General features: G+C 37.8%; 1 protein-coding gene across 13 annotated transcripts in view; it reads right to left on the reverse strand.

Moving 5' to 3' along the window:
• Window positions 1-15,609, reverse strand: part of CHRM3 (cholinergic receptor muscarinic 3) — a 260,500-nt gene that overhangs the window by 52,355 nt on the left and 192,536 nt on the right. The window lies entirely within an intron of this gene.

Here is a 15,609-nt window from a genome sequence, read left to right on the forward strand (position 1 = left end):
AGAGATTAGATAAAAACGAGACAGAGCTATGTTTTGAGAATCATAAAATCAAGAGCTTCTCTCAACTTTTAAGATCTTTACAACTTACAAAGCAGTATGAATTGATTTGTGGAGAGTCGTATTGATTACTAAATCAAATTTATGATTAAGTTCAAAGATCAGCATATATTAAAAGGCTAAAATAAATAAAATAAAATTAGTAGTATGAGTCCAGACCAACAAATTTGTCACATTTCACTGAGGCCATACAAAATTTGGCTTTTACATTTATAGTAATATGATTAGAGCCTGAAAAAGATAATGTAATATACTTCGGCTCTTCCTGGAACATATCGCAACAGTGGCAGTATGTAATCTTTACACAGATCCAAGTACAAACTGGAACATTGTGACACCATGAATGTGAGATGGTTTCTATGGGCAAGAGAATTCTATTAGTAGGATTTTGGTGAATCTGTCCTGTAATAATGCTGACAGGAGCACATGGTTCCTAATTCTAAAAAAAGACTCCTTTCTTAACCTAAAGAAGGTTAATGTCTATAGATAGCTTGCATATTGCCATGTGCCTTTCGCTTTCAGGGCTGTGTGTGCTGTTCTGGGAAAGGGTGTCAACTTCACTTTGGTATTCAATATCATTCAACCTTGAAGGACTATCTTTTCTAACTGGATCGAAGCAGGTTGAGAGAAGCAAATCTATAGCAAACCCAGTGCACCTCAGTCTCTGTGTCACTGCTAATATCCATGTTGACAGTGATTGTCCTTCAAAATTAACGAAATCAGGCCATTAGGGAAGAGTGTTATGCTATAAAGTCCTACCTGTTCTCCAAATAAAATTTGGGCAAGGATTTTAGTCTTGAACCATTTTAGTTATTAGCTCTTTGGCTCCCTTTCCTTTTATGTACACAAGCAAAGTCATTTTTATTTATTTAATTAATTGATTTGAATGCTACCCAGTTCCAACAGACTTTGGCAGTTTACCACAATAATAAAATAGTATAAAAAAACAACAGCATGCAGAAAATCAACCAAAACAAGTACAAAAATTACAATAAACATATCATAAGGTGGCAATCTAACAACAAGCAAGCACAAATATAACAAACAGGAGAATCCTACCCACTCTATTTCAAGGCGTCAGTAAACAGTCTTTAAAACTTCCTGGAATGCTATCAGGGAGAGAGCTGTGTGGAACTCAGGGGGACCTTTAATAGCTATACAAAAATTTGACCTTTTTGGGGCAATGAATGGGCTTTCTAAATCTTCTGGATATGGAAAAACCACCCGCAAATATTTAATGGTAGGCCACTGTTCGATTTTATTTTATATCCATCTGCGTTACGTTAATTTTCTTTTAAATATCAGACTTTTTAATTTTGGTAATTATGAGTTAATTTGCTTGGATTATGGCTTTTGTGGTCTTTCTAGGGCCAATAGGCAAGTAAAAGACGGAACTGGAACTAGTCTATTGTCTGCCGTAGATCCTTCTCAATGGTAAGGATTTAGAGTAGGGCTTCCCAAACAGTGAGGTCTGACTCCCACGAGAGTTGCAGACAGAATCCCAGGGATGTGTGAAGTACTTTTCATTTGCACATTGTTACAATAAATCCACCTTTCCCCAAATACTAGTATATGGTAGTGGAGGAAGAGGCACAACTTCATTGTTCATTTGTGATCATCATGGTTTTTGGATTTAAAGGGGAATTAAGATAACATTAAATAGAAGTGTGATAAGAAAAACATTGGGAACCCTGGTTTAGAGGAACCTTTCATGTGGGTCACACCTTAATCTAAGAGTGATATCTGAATTCTACTTCTGGATTAAAAGCAGCAGGCATTTATCAATATTTGCATTTCTGACATCTTCTCAGAGGACTATGCATGAAATAAAATCTTTGTCAGCTTTGGAAGCCATATTAGTACCAGAAGCTTCCATGTTGCCACATTCTTATGCCTGGGAAAGTAGGAGGGAGGATTTTTAGAGCATTGGTAGTTAGACATAACAACATTCTTCTTTTCGGTCAAGCTCACATTATTCCTGCACCTGAAGGACGAGTGGTTGAAGGGATGTCTCAAGTTGGGATGGTTGGTGATTGGTCCATGTGATGGACTGATGTGTGCAGAGGATGGATTTTGACTTTTGAATTACTAAGGGAAAACCTGGAACTCTCAGATTAGGGTTTTCCCAGATGTGCCAGTATAACTACTCTAATAAAAGGAAACTTTGAGAAAATGCCTATCTTGGAGTTTTTAATTGGAGTAGGGTTTTTCTCTGGAACCCTGATAATCTAATGTAGGGTTAAAATCAAGGAAGGCCACATGAAAGGGATAAGATGAGATAGTCAGGTTCTCCACAGCCGCCTAAACCAAAAGTGTTTTTTTTTATGTAAGTACAAGAATTAACGTTTTTCTTTAACGACTTGATTGATATGCACTTATAAGAATTCCAGCAACTGTATTATTTTTAGTTTAAAAATCAAATATATCTGTGCACAGAGGAGATATTCTGAGTCGGTTCCCAACAACTTTTGATGAATCAATGGGAAGGCTGTCTCTTCACTGACAACAGTAGCTAGTTGATTATATAATGGTTTCTTGAATCTCTATCAGACTGGGAATCTGTTCTTAGATTTATTCTGTTTCCGTAGCACTCAATCAGATGCCTGTGAAATGCCTTGAGACTGAAAAAGACAGCCTAACTCTGTGCTAATGATATTGTCCAGTATCTGGTATTGGGAAACCTATTGCCTTGGATACCATAGCTAATATTTAATTATCTGAATCAATACTTATTGATTACCCCATTGCCCATGTATTTAATTGTCTTTTGAAGCTGACCAAGCTGGTAATTGCCCTTATATTCTGAGGTAGTAGTTTTCTTCTAATTCATATATATATTTGAATTCTGAATTTTCATTTTAAATCCTACAAACTATTTGTATGATTCATGCATTTTAGAAATCAAAATAAGTAGTTGGAAGAGCTGGTTCAAATCTTCCATGCCATGTCTCAAATGAAAATGTGATCTGATCGGTGCTGTTTATTATTAACCTGTATCATTGGGCTGATAAAGAAATAGCATTTATATATTATGTTTTATTGTTAAAATATAACGTATGTTTGGATTAAAGTCATTCAATATTTAATTTTGAAATATTAAATATTTGTTGAATAAAAAAGAATAATAGACAACAATGCATGATTATTATTATATTGCATTTCTATCTGCTCCACAAAAATGGCCTGGTATGTTACTGGATCTCTTTAAAGCAGCAAAAATTGGTGCAGTGTCAGCACCTTCAGACAGTGTAACACATAGAGTGCACACAAGAATGATAGAGCATTTTTTAATTTTTATGCAGTCTCTCAATTTCTGATGGTACAAATTTCATTTTATTGGTTCAAGCATTGTAATAAAAGTTTTGATATCAAACAGAAATGTGGTTGTGAATATAAAATTTAATTATATAAATAACATAATAGATTATTAGAAATAAAGGAAGATCTTCCTATTAACAGATGGGGAAAGAAGCAATTCCTATCCCATCTACACCACTAAACATTTTCTGAGGGACTTTCCAGAAAAGGTATTTTTGGAGGCGTCCTGTAAAGGAATAGATTGGTAATGGCTACTTCTCCCCTTCCACTAACAACATCCCTCAAATACCTTATTTATTATATATAATTGATTAGGACAGAGCTTTAATTATGCTTTATGACCTTGGTGCTGTAAACTGTTATGAGTCATTTAGAATTTGCAATAAATACTCACAGAAAATAAGTAGACAAATAGTTCCTGTAGAAAGAGGGAAAATTTTGGTTTGCAAAATACAAAGTCCAAATGCTACACTTCATTACTCTGAACTTTATGCCCACAATTAAAGCCCCCCTCCTTCAGAATTAGTGTGAGTGGGAAAAAGAAATATTGCTAAGTAAGCTCACTGCATAATCAGATGAGTGGCAAATAAATTTAATTGATAAAATAAAAAGTAATGTGAGAAAAAGGGAGCAGGAGATAGATCAAATCCGAGACTGATTGTTTACTGTAGACAAAATGGCAACAAAGCACCCCCAAAAGCTAAAGGAACCCAAAAGCTATCTGGAGTTTAAAAAAACCTGACAGAAATAGAGGCAAAACAAAGCAGTGAAGGTCGGCAGGTAGCGAAAGTGAGTAGAGAACAGCAAAAAGGGGAAATAAAGCAGAGAGCCCAGTAGGCTAGGAATGACTGGTCACAAGGCAAGAGAGCCACCAGCACAAATAAGTGAGCAGCAGGCACTGGGTGATTAGGAAGATTCTGAGCAAGTGGATGTCAGATCCTGAAGAGAATAACAGTCGGAGGCACCCCTGGGAGTGACAGGAGCTCCAGAGCAACAACCCAGATCAGCATAATAAAAGATAAAGGCAATGATTGGGAGCAGAGCAAGAGCAAAGTGATTGGATGTAACATTCAGAGCAGTGAAAAGGGCAGGACGTGGCTAGAGTTTATCAGAAGAAAAGGATAATGAAGGATAGATGACAAAAGAACTATTTCCAGACAAGGAAGGATAGATTAGTGGCAAGAGATAACAAGAGATAATAGAACAAAAAGCTCCAGAGGATGAAAAGGCAGGTGGACAGGCTGGGCTGCAACCAGAGAGGAAAAGTAGAAGAGAATATTTAAGAAATAGAAGGTACAAGTAGAGAGGGACACATTTGTTGCTTTTCAACATAGACTCCTTTTGAGTTAAAAGGAAGATGTTTTTTCCCCATCTTGCCCACATGAATTGCTTTCCTGTAAGGAAACTTGTTCAAAACAAGAGGAGTTCCTTGTTTAAATGACCTCTTTGTATATCAGATCGGCAGAATTTCAGTCCTTTAAAGACTGTGAACCCTGGAGAAGAAGCCAGTTTTAGAGACACTTCTGGAGGGCAGTGCTAATTCTCAGGACAAATCTCTCTGAAGAAAAAGAGAAAGGAAGAAAGAAGATTCATCCCCTTAATTTCTAAAGCATTGTTTAAAGAATTACTCCTACAGGAAGAGACAGTAAAACATTGCTGTTTGAACAATATTAGTGATAAATCTGTTTATTGATCCACATAATGAGGTGCTTTTTAATGTTTACTGGATTTTCCTGACAGGGTTTGGAAATTGCTTTCTTTTTAGCCCAAAACAAATGGAGACATAGTTCCAAGTTTCCCAGCATAAGAAATGTTGAGAGTTCAATAGCATTCTAATCAACTTTTGCTCAGAATGAATCCTGTCTTTAAATATCCCCACTTCCATTTTTTTTTCTACACAGATTGAGATATTTTGTGCCAGCACTCATACTGAAGTCTGTTTTACATTCTTTAGCATTTCTTCATAATACCTAGTTCCCCTAGTTCGTTTGCTGGACTGCTAATTACACCTTCATAACTGTCTATGGAGAGTCTCAATCATCCAGATCATGGTTGTACCAAAGGTGCTTTTTCAAGAGGCATCTGGATTTTCTGGTTTTTCTTTGAAGACGTTTCGCTTCTCATCCAAGAAGCTTCTTCAGCTAGAAAAACAGAAAGTCCAGATGCCTCTTGAAAAAGCACTTTTCGGGCTTCATACCTGTGAGAATAAAATTCATTATTCATATCAGCTTTTTCATGGTGTACTGCTTGTTTCCCATGTTTAACTAAAGCAATTACATATTTTCCAATGAAAAAGAGGGGAAAATTAGATTTTAGCCCAGATTATCAAATGGACATTGTATAGACAAACTATATTGGGGCCAAAGCTTAAGGCATTTGGGATGCTCAGATCCCTGATAGGAACTGAATCTAGAGAGAGATGGAAAAAGAAATGAATTTAAAGAAATAACAAAATAAAATAAAGAAATATTTCTTGTATAAGCCTTTTGAAAAGCACCTTTGGGACAACATGGGTGACTGAGAATCTCCAGAGACATATTGAAAAATTCTTGCGACTATGTGGCATTTTAGAATAAGTTCTTTTATTCTCCACGATGAGGCTGCTTCTCACCAGTTAGGTATAGAAAAGAGCAGGAAAAAGTGCATTATTTATTGGAAAGGGCAAACAAAAGAACCCAAGAAATTTTCTACATTTATATCATTCATCTAGTTGACATTGTGGCATGAAATCCCATATGCAGACAGACTTTATAGTTGGTACAAGAATGACTGCAAACTGTAGAAACATTTCATGAGGCCATGAATGAAACACATTCCATTAATAATATATTTTACAAACCACAATAGTGAAAGTCCACTCATAAATTGTCACAAGGATAGTGACTCATGCAATTAATAACCCGCACAGTAGACTTCAGGGTTACACTCAGTTCCTTCAGTGCTGAGATATGTCCTGGAGCATTCCACAATATTAGTCATTAAAGCAGTTTAAGTGGAACTTCACTGTTTACACTAAAGTATCTCACATTATGATTCATAAAATGTATATTTTAATTCGTATTGCTGGAAACAATTATTTGAAATATGTCAAATAATTTGGTTCTTTGTCTTTTGTAAATTAATGAGAAAGTTGCCACTATTTTTGAGAGTAATGTTGGTTTACTCTTTTAAAAATTAAATATATTGCAAATGGGAGCATAGATTCCTAAGAATCACACACATTTAGTTGAAAGGTGCCAGACACCAACAACCAGAACTGCTCCTTGAATGGATCAAATAGTTTTCTTTGTTGTTGATCATCACTTTATAAGAATCTCACCAGACTGTTTGTCTTCCTGTATTTTCTGATTTGACCTCAAATGTTTGACCTCAAATGTTTCCACCCCCAATGAACAGAATATCTTTTAATTCCAAATCCCAAATGGGGCCTTTTCTCTTTCAGTTGTTTGTTTCACGACATAGTTATATGTGCATATTGGACCTTATTAAATATTTTGTATTACTTATTGTGTCATAAAACTTTGGTGGATATACAAAACAACATAAAACATACAAACTGCATTTTACTACTGAAAATCTACAGGTCAAAAGTGGGCAAAATGTCTGCATTTGGAGAATTGTGGAAAATGCAAACATTTATGGAGATAGTTGCCTTTCAGCACTATATATTAACAGAAATAAACAGAACATATATTTGATAAAACACCAGCTTTAACAAAAACAAGCATAATGAAAACACCTATCATTTTTACTTTGTACTCTTGTTTCTATACTTATTAGAACTAAAGATCTTTGACCTTAATCAAATTATACAATATAGACTTGGAATCATAAACTCACAGGAAAGATTTTTAGGAAGATCACCTACTACATTATATTCAAGAATCTATCAATTCTATTTGTATACATATACTGCAAAGATTTTACCCTAAGAATTCTTATTTTAAATTATTACAGAAAGGTCTAGATTTTTAAACTTCATCTTTACTTCAAAGCAAATGTACCAAAGTAGTTTCAAAGAGTTTTCACTTCTGTTTTTGACCTAAATCTTTTCAAATAGGGTCTGGTTTCCATCAGAAAGAGAGGAATAAATTTTAAAAAAAGGTTATTTGTAACCATTTGATTTAACACTATCAGCTTCACACTTTATAATAATCCCCCCTTTGAGAGCTATAACATGATACTGCCTTATGCAACTGAAACCGTATTTTAGAATACCTGACCTGATTTTGCTGAGAAGATATTCGACAATTTTTACTGAGCGCTCAAAACTATCTTGAACTTTCAAATGCTATTTTATGATTTCTTCACAGCCTGAAATTCTTCATTTAAACCCTGCCCTGTTATTTCCTCATGAAATTCCTGAACATTTGGTTAAGTATCTCCCACAGGAAAATTGCCTAACACTATTTCAGTAAATGTAAGAGGTGTTTAAAATCAGTCAGATTTCTTCTCATTGGATTACAGTTGGAGTTTCAGGTAAAAAAACACACTCCACTATCCCGTGATATTTAAATGCTTTAAAATATATTTTAGCATTTGTTATAGGTAGAAATTGGGAAAAGCTATTATAACTGTACTTAAAAAGGTAGAATTCCTAGGCTTCTCCTGCCTAGAACTTTTGGATGTAGTCAGCAATTTTTATTTTACCTTGTATGCTTCAAAGGATTTTTGCACAAAGGAAACATTTTCTGATTGCTTCAATTTAATAAAGAGAAATACAGTTGACTATGACTCAGTTCTAGCTAAAAAAATTCAGTTGGATTAAAAATGAATTAAAATATTAATACCCTTCCAATACTTTACTCTAATACCATGTATGGAAATATGTAATAAAGCATTTAAAAGCTTATCTCACTACAGCATGGGCATTTAAAATCAAAAGCTAACTATAAAATTCTGTTGAAGTAATGCTGCTGGAAATGTATTTGTCTTGTCAAAGCATTTTTGGTTCGTTAGAAATCAGAAAGTTCTTTCAGAGTGTCATGAATGATGACTGAGATTGTAGCATCTCTCATTCAAAGCAACATCTTGACTTGGGGACTCAACAATGCAAAGTAACCACTTTCAACATAATAATGCTTTCAGTGTCTGGCCCATTCCTTGCCTCATTTCCTTCCATTTTCGCCAGGAATGGTAAATTTCTAGCCAGATTTTTTGAACACGTTCACAGCTATGCTTTAAAAAAAAAAAAATCATTATTGCAAAGTGAAAGCTAGGATTCATTGCTGCCTGTTTCTGAAAGAAATAGTATTCTCCGAAAGGACTTAATTTAAAATCTTTCCAAGCAACACAAATTTGCCTCAAGTATCGTATTTGTATTCTAATGTAATAATAATTCATAATTCTTCTGAAATTGCTTTTCAGCTCTTCATATAAACTGTTCAAGTTTTATTCACTCAGGAACAAGAAGATTCAGTGTTGATCCTGAGGGATTTATTAGGAAGCATTTAATGTTTTCCCATCACCTGGGAAATAACAGCTGTCAATGAAACTCATTGCATTATTCTCTTTTTCTGGCCATAAATGTATTTGCGTACAATAAACACACACCCTGTTGTTATATTGTCACTTTAAATTTGAATCACATAACAACCCACTTCCAGCTATATTAAACTACATGCCCTCTATCCTTTAGATATGTAATTGGATTCTGAAAACCAAACTGTAATAATAGTTTGTTGAAATCAATCTAGTCCTTATTGTATTCCCAATCAAGGAAGGTATTTGAAACAAGTGTCTGCTTTGTTCCATGGCATGGTATAGAACGATCCTGTGAATTTGCTTGCTGTTGTTTTGGGGGAGTAAGAAGGTCATCTATCACCTTCATTAGGTATCTTGCTTGTTACTACTAAAAGACAAGAGGACTACTTTTCCTTACAATTATCTCATTGCCAATTGAACAGGCCAGGTTACTATTCTTGCCATGAGATCAACAAGGAAGGTTATGAGCTAAGTGTATAAAAAGAGATGGACACTTATGTCAGCCAAAGAAAACTTCTCAAGCCTACAGTATTCATTTATATTTGATACACGCATTATAAGTACTGTAACATATTTCTCAGCCAGGAATGATCAAACTTGGCAACATCACTTATATTTCTATATGGAATAACTTCACCTAAAGGTAAGCTTTATTCAAAATTAGACATAAAATAGTGTACTTCCCATATATTTTCAGGATAAAAATAATAAATCAATATATTTCAAGGGAAGTTAAACATGAAAGAGCTTTGTCCAGAAGAACCAGATTTTCTGCATTTTAATAAGCTATAAGAAAAATGTATATGGAATGTAGAATTCATTCTTAAACATGGCCAAAATATCATTTTACATTTACATTTTATTTTATTTGACAATCATTTACAAGATACAGGTATAAGAATAAATATAGTTTTGAATATATGAGATAGATACTTATAAGAAAAATAAAAGAAACAATAGGACAGGAACAGTCGGCACAATTGGTGCGCTTATGCACGCCTCCTACAGGCCTCTTAGGAAGGGGGTGAGGTCAACAGTAGACATCTAAGGTTAAAGTTTTTGGGGTTTGGGGAAGAAACCACATAGACAGGTAGAGTATTCCAAACATTGACCACTCTGTTGCTGAAGTCGTATTTTCTGCAGTCAAGTTTGGTTCATCAATTTATCCATTGCTGAAAAATATGACCAATTAATTCACTACATTTGGAAACTACAGAACCAGATATATGAATTGTAGAACTTGCAATACAAATGTACTTTTCATAGATCCAATTTGGGTCAATCATTGGGACCAGAGGTATACTCTTCCGAGTTTTTGGACTCATGCTGAAGCCCATCTTCAGGGAACTTCTACCTACTGGAATATGTGCTTTGGGTTAGTCTCTGAGTAAGCTTCTATATCAGTAGAGAGAAGTTCCCTGAAGATGGGCTGTGAGTCAAAGACTCAGAAAAGTAAACCTCTGGTCCCGGGGACCCATCCAGATTGAATCTTGCAACATCATCCTGGGATATGTATACTTGCCTTCATTCATACTGTACATAGATTCAGTGGGGCCGAAAAGTTTTAAAAAATGAAGATTTTTTTTTTATGACATATAAAAATAAATCTCTGAAATGAATTGATCTTATTTTGTAGTCTATAAATGTGTATGAATATATTCGTATCAAAGACTTATTTTAAATAAAAGCATGCTTGTTCTATTATATTGGAACCTAATCCTAAAAATCACAGATATTTCAAATGATATTACACTGTATCACATTATGAAATGAAAACAATCAACTGGATTCAGTGTCTTCCTGTTGCATACTTCTTTCAGGCAAGAAATTTGAGAAAGAAATTTGTGCAGCCTGACATCTTTATATACTAAGAGTATATAAAATGTACTACACAATATCTATATATATAAAAGCAAAATACCACTACGCATCATCACAAAATCTCCAGAACCGTAAAGCCTACAAACTTGAAATTTGGCATGTATGTTCCTCTTGGCTTCTAAGTGCTCAATAAGAAAGGATTTTTCAAAATGACCATCAGAGCATTAGTATTTTGTATATTATTATGAACACACTCAGGTGCTAAAGAGTTCTACTCCCCCTTCCCACCTGAAAAGAAAGCTGTTCCAAATGCAAAACACAAGCAGAGGAGAGGAGTTTCAGTTTTAGTTTCACAGCACCAAGCAGTTTTAGTATAAAACAGTTGAGCTAAGCCACACCCAGGCTCCTCACTGTCTCCTTTTTGCTCATACAGCAAATACTATTTCAGTTTAAAAATAGCCCTCAACTCTCTCGCACACTTTCAGGATGCTAGCCAGATGAATATTGATGGATGCTGGTAGGCAGAGACAGATTTTTTTCCTTTTTTTCCTCCCCCCAAATTAAGCCCGGCCACATACTTTCATAATGAAACATAGGTATCAAGCTAGTATTGTATGAAATCTTAATATCATATTATCATGCATTATCATAATTCAAGAATTAATATATTTGATATGTCAGTTTGTACCTGTTTATAAAAATATGCTTTCAGTACTTTTTATTCATTGGAATTTATTTCAAAGTCTTTCAGAAAAAGAAGACTGTGAGATGTAGAACAGAGTTATGCGAACATTAAAGCATCATTAAATTTATATTAAGAAACCAAGTTACGCTGGGTGTAGTCTTTAGACTGTTTTAAAAATATGGGCTTATCTGCAATTTGATTGAAGATTAATCTGAAGATAAGAAAACATTTGGCGTTAAATATAAAATGTTATTATGTAGGAAATACAGTGTTTATTCTAAAATAGGAAAGGAAAATTTCTGTCATTTCAAGAGCCTTGGACACACTTCAGATGCGAAGCCAGTTTTCCCACTTATTTTATAATTTAATTTATTTTTTCTTTTTTTAATGTAGGGTCTGTTTTTAGTATTAGCCCCAGACACCCTTTTCATTGTTATTCCTCTACTATAGTTTTTCTGTCTACTTTTTATAAAATAGGCAGAAAAGCAAGTGACATTACCAGAAAAAGGAGGGGAAAATTCTTTTATTTTTGTGGGAGAAAGTGAATGAGAGGGTGAGAAATGATTTTGTTTTTATCTTTTCCCCAAGACATGCAATGGAGGTTTTAAACCTGTAAATTTTAGTTCCAGCACTGATGGGTTGGGGTTCTGCATCTTCTGCCATATTTCTTATCATACTATTTAAAGCATTATAGATCAAGTCCTCCTCCTCTTTCCCCCCCTCATTGACAAGAATATCAAACAATACAATCAGCAGCCTTTTCCCATCCTACCACAGGTTGATAAATAAATATTATGATTCAGCAAACATACCAGTTGTATCTCTAAACTGCTATCATGAACATATGCAACCACCCTCCCCATATATTAATTAATGTAATCTGTCCAAGAAGATTCTATAAAATTACTTTGAGTAAGAATCAATGTGAAAAGTAATTTATGTATAGTGAAGGGTTGGGGAATATTATTCTTACCTTCAGCATGGTACAACTTAACACAAATTAATAAAGCAGCCAGATCTATATCTGGTAGCGGTACCCTTTTGTTATGTCCGTGGAACTGGTGGGGGTTCCCAACCAGGTCCGCTGTTTGAGCGGGAGCACCAGCCGCTCCCATTGGTTGGCTCCGTTTGACAGTCGGCTATATAAGCCGGCTGTCGGGCAGAGCCAGCCTGTTGTCACCCGCTAGTCTGCTAGTTAGCAAGAGACACGACAACCCTTTATTCCCCGCAATAAAGCCTTGTTAGTTGTACGCTCTGGTCTCATGCCTCTTCCTTACCATCGCTCCACAACACTGGCGACGAGGATGGGATGGTCGAAGGCTAGCCAGACGCGTCTATTCAAAGAGCTGTAAATCACTGAGAGTGAAGTCATGAGCGCTGTAGCCGCAGCCGCGCAATGCTCACAAAGAGCGCGAAATTCAAACCACCATTACTCGAGCCGCAGTCACTGAAATGAGCCCGGCACCGTAGCCGCGGCCGCCAATGCTCACCAAGAGCGTGAAATTCAAAAAGAGCTACGTAACCCAGAGAGACAGTCACAGCCTGTGCTCTTTTAAGAGCGCGATTTCAAAGATGATTGAAGAAGACGAACCCGACACTTCCCACGATGAATGCTAATCCACCATTCCCGCCATTCAAGCCAAACGAGGAAACGTGGGACTCCTACAAGAATCGCTTCAGCCATTTCCTCGATGCCATCGGGTTAGCTGACGCTGCGGAACATAGAAAGAAGTCTTATTTCCTCAGCTATTGTGGGGCTGCCGTTTTTGACACTGCTACAGCGTTAGTCGCATCACGCGCCATCAGAAGCGTCCCATGGGATGAATTACAAGAAATACTCTCCAATCACTATGCGCCAAAACCATCCCAGATCACTAGAAGGTACGCCTTCAGAATCAGGAAGCAGGCAGTGGGGGAGTCGATCAACGAATACATGGCTGCCCTGAGGACAGCTGCCTTACAGTGTGGTTTCAAAGAATATCTGGAAGACATGCTGCTGGACCAGATCGTCTGTGGGGTTAGAGACCTGAGACTCCAAAGACGTTTGCTGGCAAAAAAGGACTTGAATCTGGCCCTAGCCATGGAGGAAGCCCTGGCTGCTGAGCTCTCTGCCCAGTCAGCAGCTGAGATTCAGGGCACTCCATTAAAGCCCAGCAGCCCAACCGTCCATTCTGAAGAAGTGCTCAGTGAAGAAGACCCCACAGACTCCTCAGACATCAACCACCTTAAGCATCAGAAGCCTTCACAGGTAGGAGCGGGACAGACAAACAACTTCAAACAACCGCCCTTGTGCCTAACCTGCGGAGGCTCCCACTCTAGGGCATCCTGCAGGTTCAGAAATGCCATCTGCCTGAACTGCCAAAAGAAGGGTCACCTCGCTAGAGTATGCCAAGCAGGGCGCTCCTTGCCTCAAAGACCTCCACCACCTTCTATTTCCCAAAGGCAAGTGGAGGACTGCTATACCTGCTACCACGCTAACCATACTTCCCAAACCCCCGATAAAATTAAAATTTCTGTTTTCCTAGAAGGTAAACCCTGCAGGATGGAGGTAGACACGGGATCTGCGCTCTCAATCATCTCCTGGGACACTCTGAAGAAGATCCAGCCCAGACTGTCAAGGAAAGAGCTCCAAAGATGCCACCTGACACTGCGGGACTACCAGGGCAAGAACATTCCTGTCCTCGGGAAAGGCAAGTTCCTCGTTCAATTCCAAGCCTTTAAAGGCCATTTGCCTTTAGTGGTTGTTAACGGTGCCCTCCCCAGCCTGTTGGGACTTGATTGGTTTCCTTCCCTTGGCCTTAGTGTAACTGGGATCCATGCTGTCTCAACTTCTGACGTAGATACATTATTTTCTGAATTTTCTGACGTATTCAGCAGCGAGCTGGGTTGCTATTCGGGCACCTCCATCTCATTTTCCATAGATCCCCAGGCAATTCCTCTCTGCCTTAAGCCACGCAGGGTGCCTTTCACCATCCGTCCTAAATTGGACGCAGAATTAGACAAACTACTTAAACAAGGGGTGTTAGAACCTACTGATTTCGCCAAATGGGAGACCCCCATAGTCACCCCACTCATGAAGGATGGCAGTTTAAGAATCTGCGCAGACTATAAAACCACGCTCAACCGTTATTTACAGGTCAGCGCATACCCCGTCCCTATTATTCAGCACCTGTTACACACATTCGAACCCGGCACCATTTTCGCCAAGTTAGATATGTCCCAGGCATACCAACAGTTCCCTTTTGATGATCAAACAGCTGAATTACAAACCATAGTCACACATAGAGGGGCATTCAAATGTAAGCGCCTCCAATTCGGGGTCAGTGTGGCCCCGGGTATTTTCCAATCACTCATGGAACGGATTCTCCAAGGTCTCCCAGGAGTTGTTCCGTATTTCGATGACATCTTAGTCTCAGCTACGAGCCAACCTCAACTCATTCAGAGGGTCAGGACAGTGCTAGAGAAGTTTAGGCAGCATGGCCTCAAACTTAAAAGGGAGAAGTGCGCCATCGCCACTAGGCAGGTGGACTTTCTGGGTTATAGGATAGACGCCTCCGGCATCCACCCAATTGAGTCCAAGGTGAAGGCCATCCACGAGGCACCCACACCAACCAACAAGACTGAACTACAAGCCTTTCTGGGGCTTCTAAACTTTTACGCCTCATTCCTCCCGCACAAAACATCAGTCGCTGAACCCCTACATAGACTCTTAGATAAAGACTCACCCTGGCATTGGGGACCCAAAGAAGCCCACGCTTTCAAATCAGTCAAATCATTACTCACATCGGAAGCGGTTTTAGTCCAGTTCGATCAACGCCTTCCTCTGGTCCTGGCTGCTGATGCATCCCCTTTTGGGATTGGGGCTGTCCTAAGCCACAGACTCCCCAATGGCTCCGAGGCACCAATTGCCTTCTTTTCTAGGACCTTCTCCACGGCAGAAAGGAACTACAGCCAAATCGATAAAGAGGCTCTGGCTGCGGTTGCTGCAATTAAGAAGTTCCACGAATTCTTGTTTGGCCACCATTTTGAACTTGTGACTGACCATAAACCTCTCCTAGGACTTTTATCTGGAGATAAGCAAACCCCGCAGGTACTTTCACCCAGAATGACCAGATGGACTTTGTTTCTGGCCGCCTACTCATTCAAGTTGGTGCATCGTCCTGGCAAGAACTTGAGTCATGCCGATGCCCTCAGTCGCTGCCCATTGCCAGTCCCAGTCGAGGACCCTGCACCAATTCACGCCA

The sequence above is a fragment of the Pseudonaja textilis genome, chromosome 1 (genome assembly GCF_049901715.1).
Source record: "Pseudonaja textilis isolate UNSWEBS1 chromosome 1, rPseTex1.2, whole genome shotgun sequence".
Lineage (NCBI taxonomy): Eukaryota > Metazoa > Chordata > Lepidosauria > Squamata > Elapidae > Pseudonaja > Pseudonaja textilis.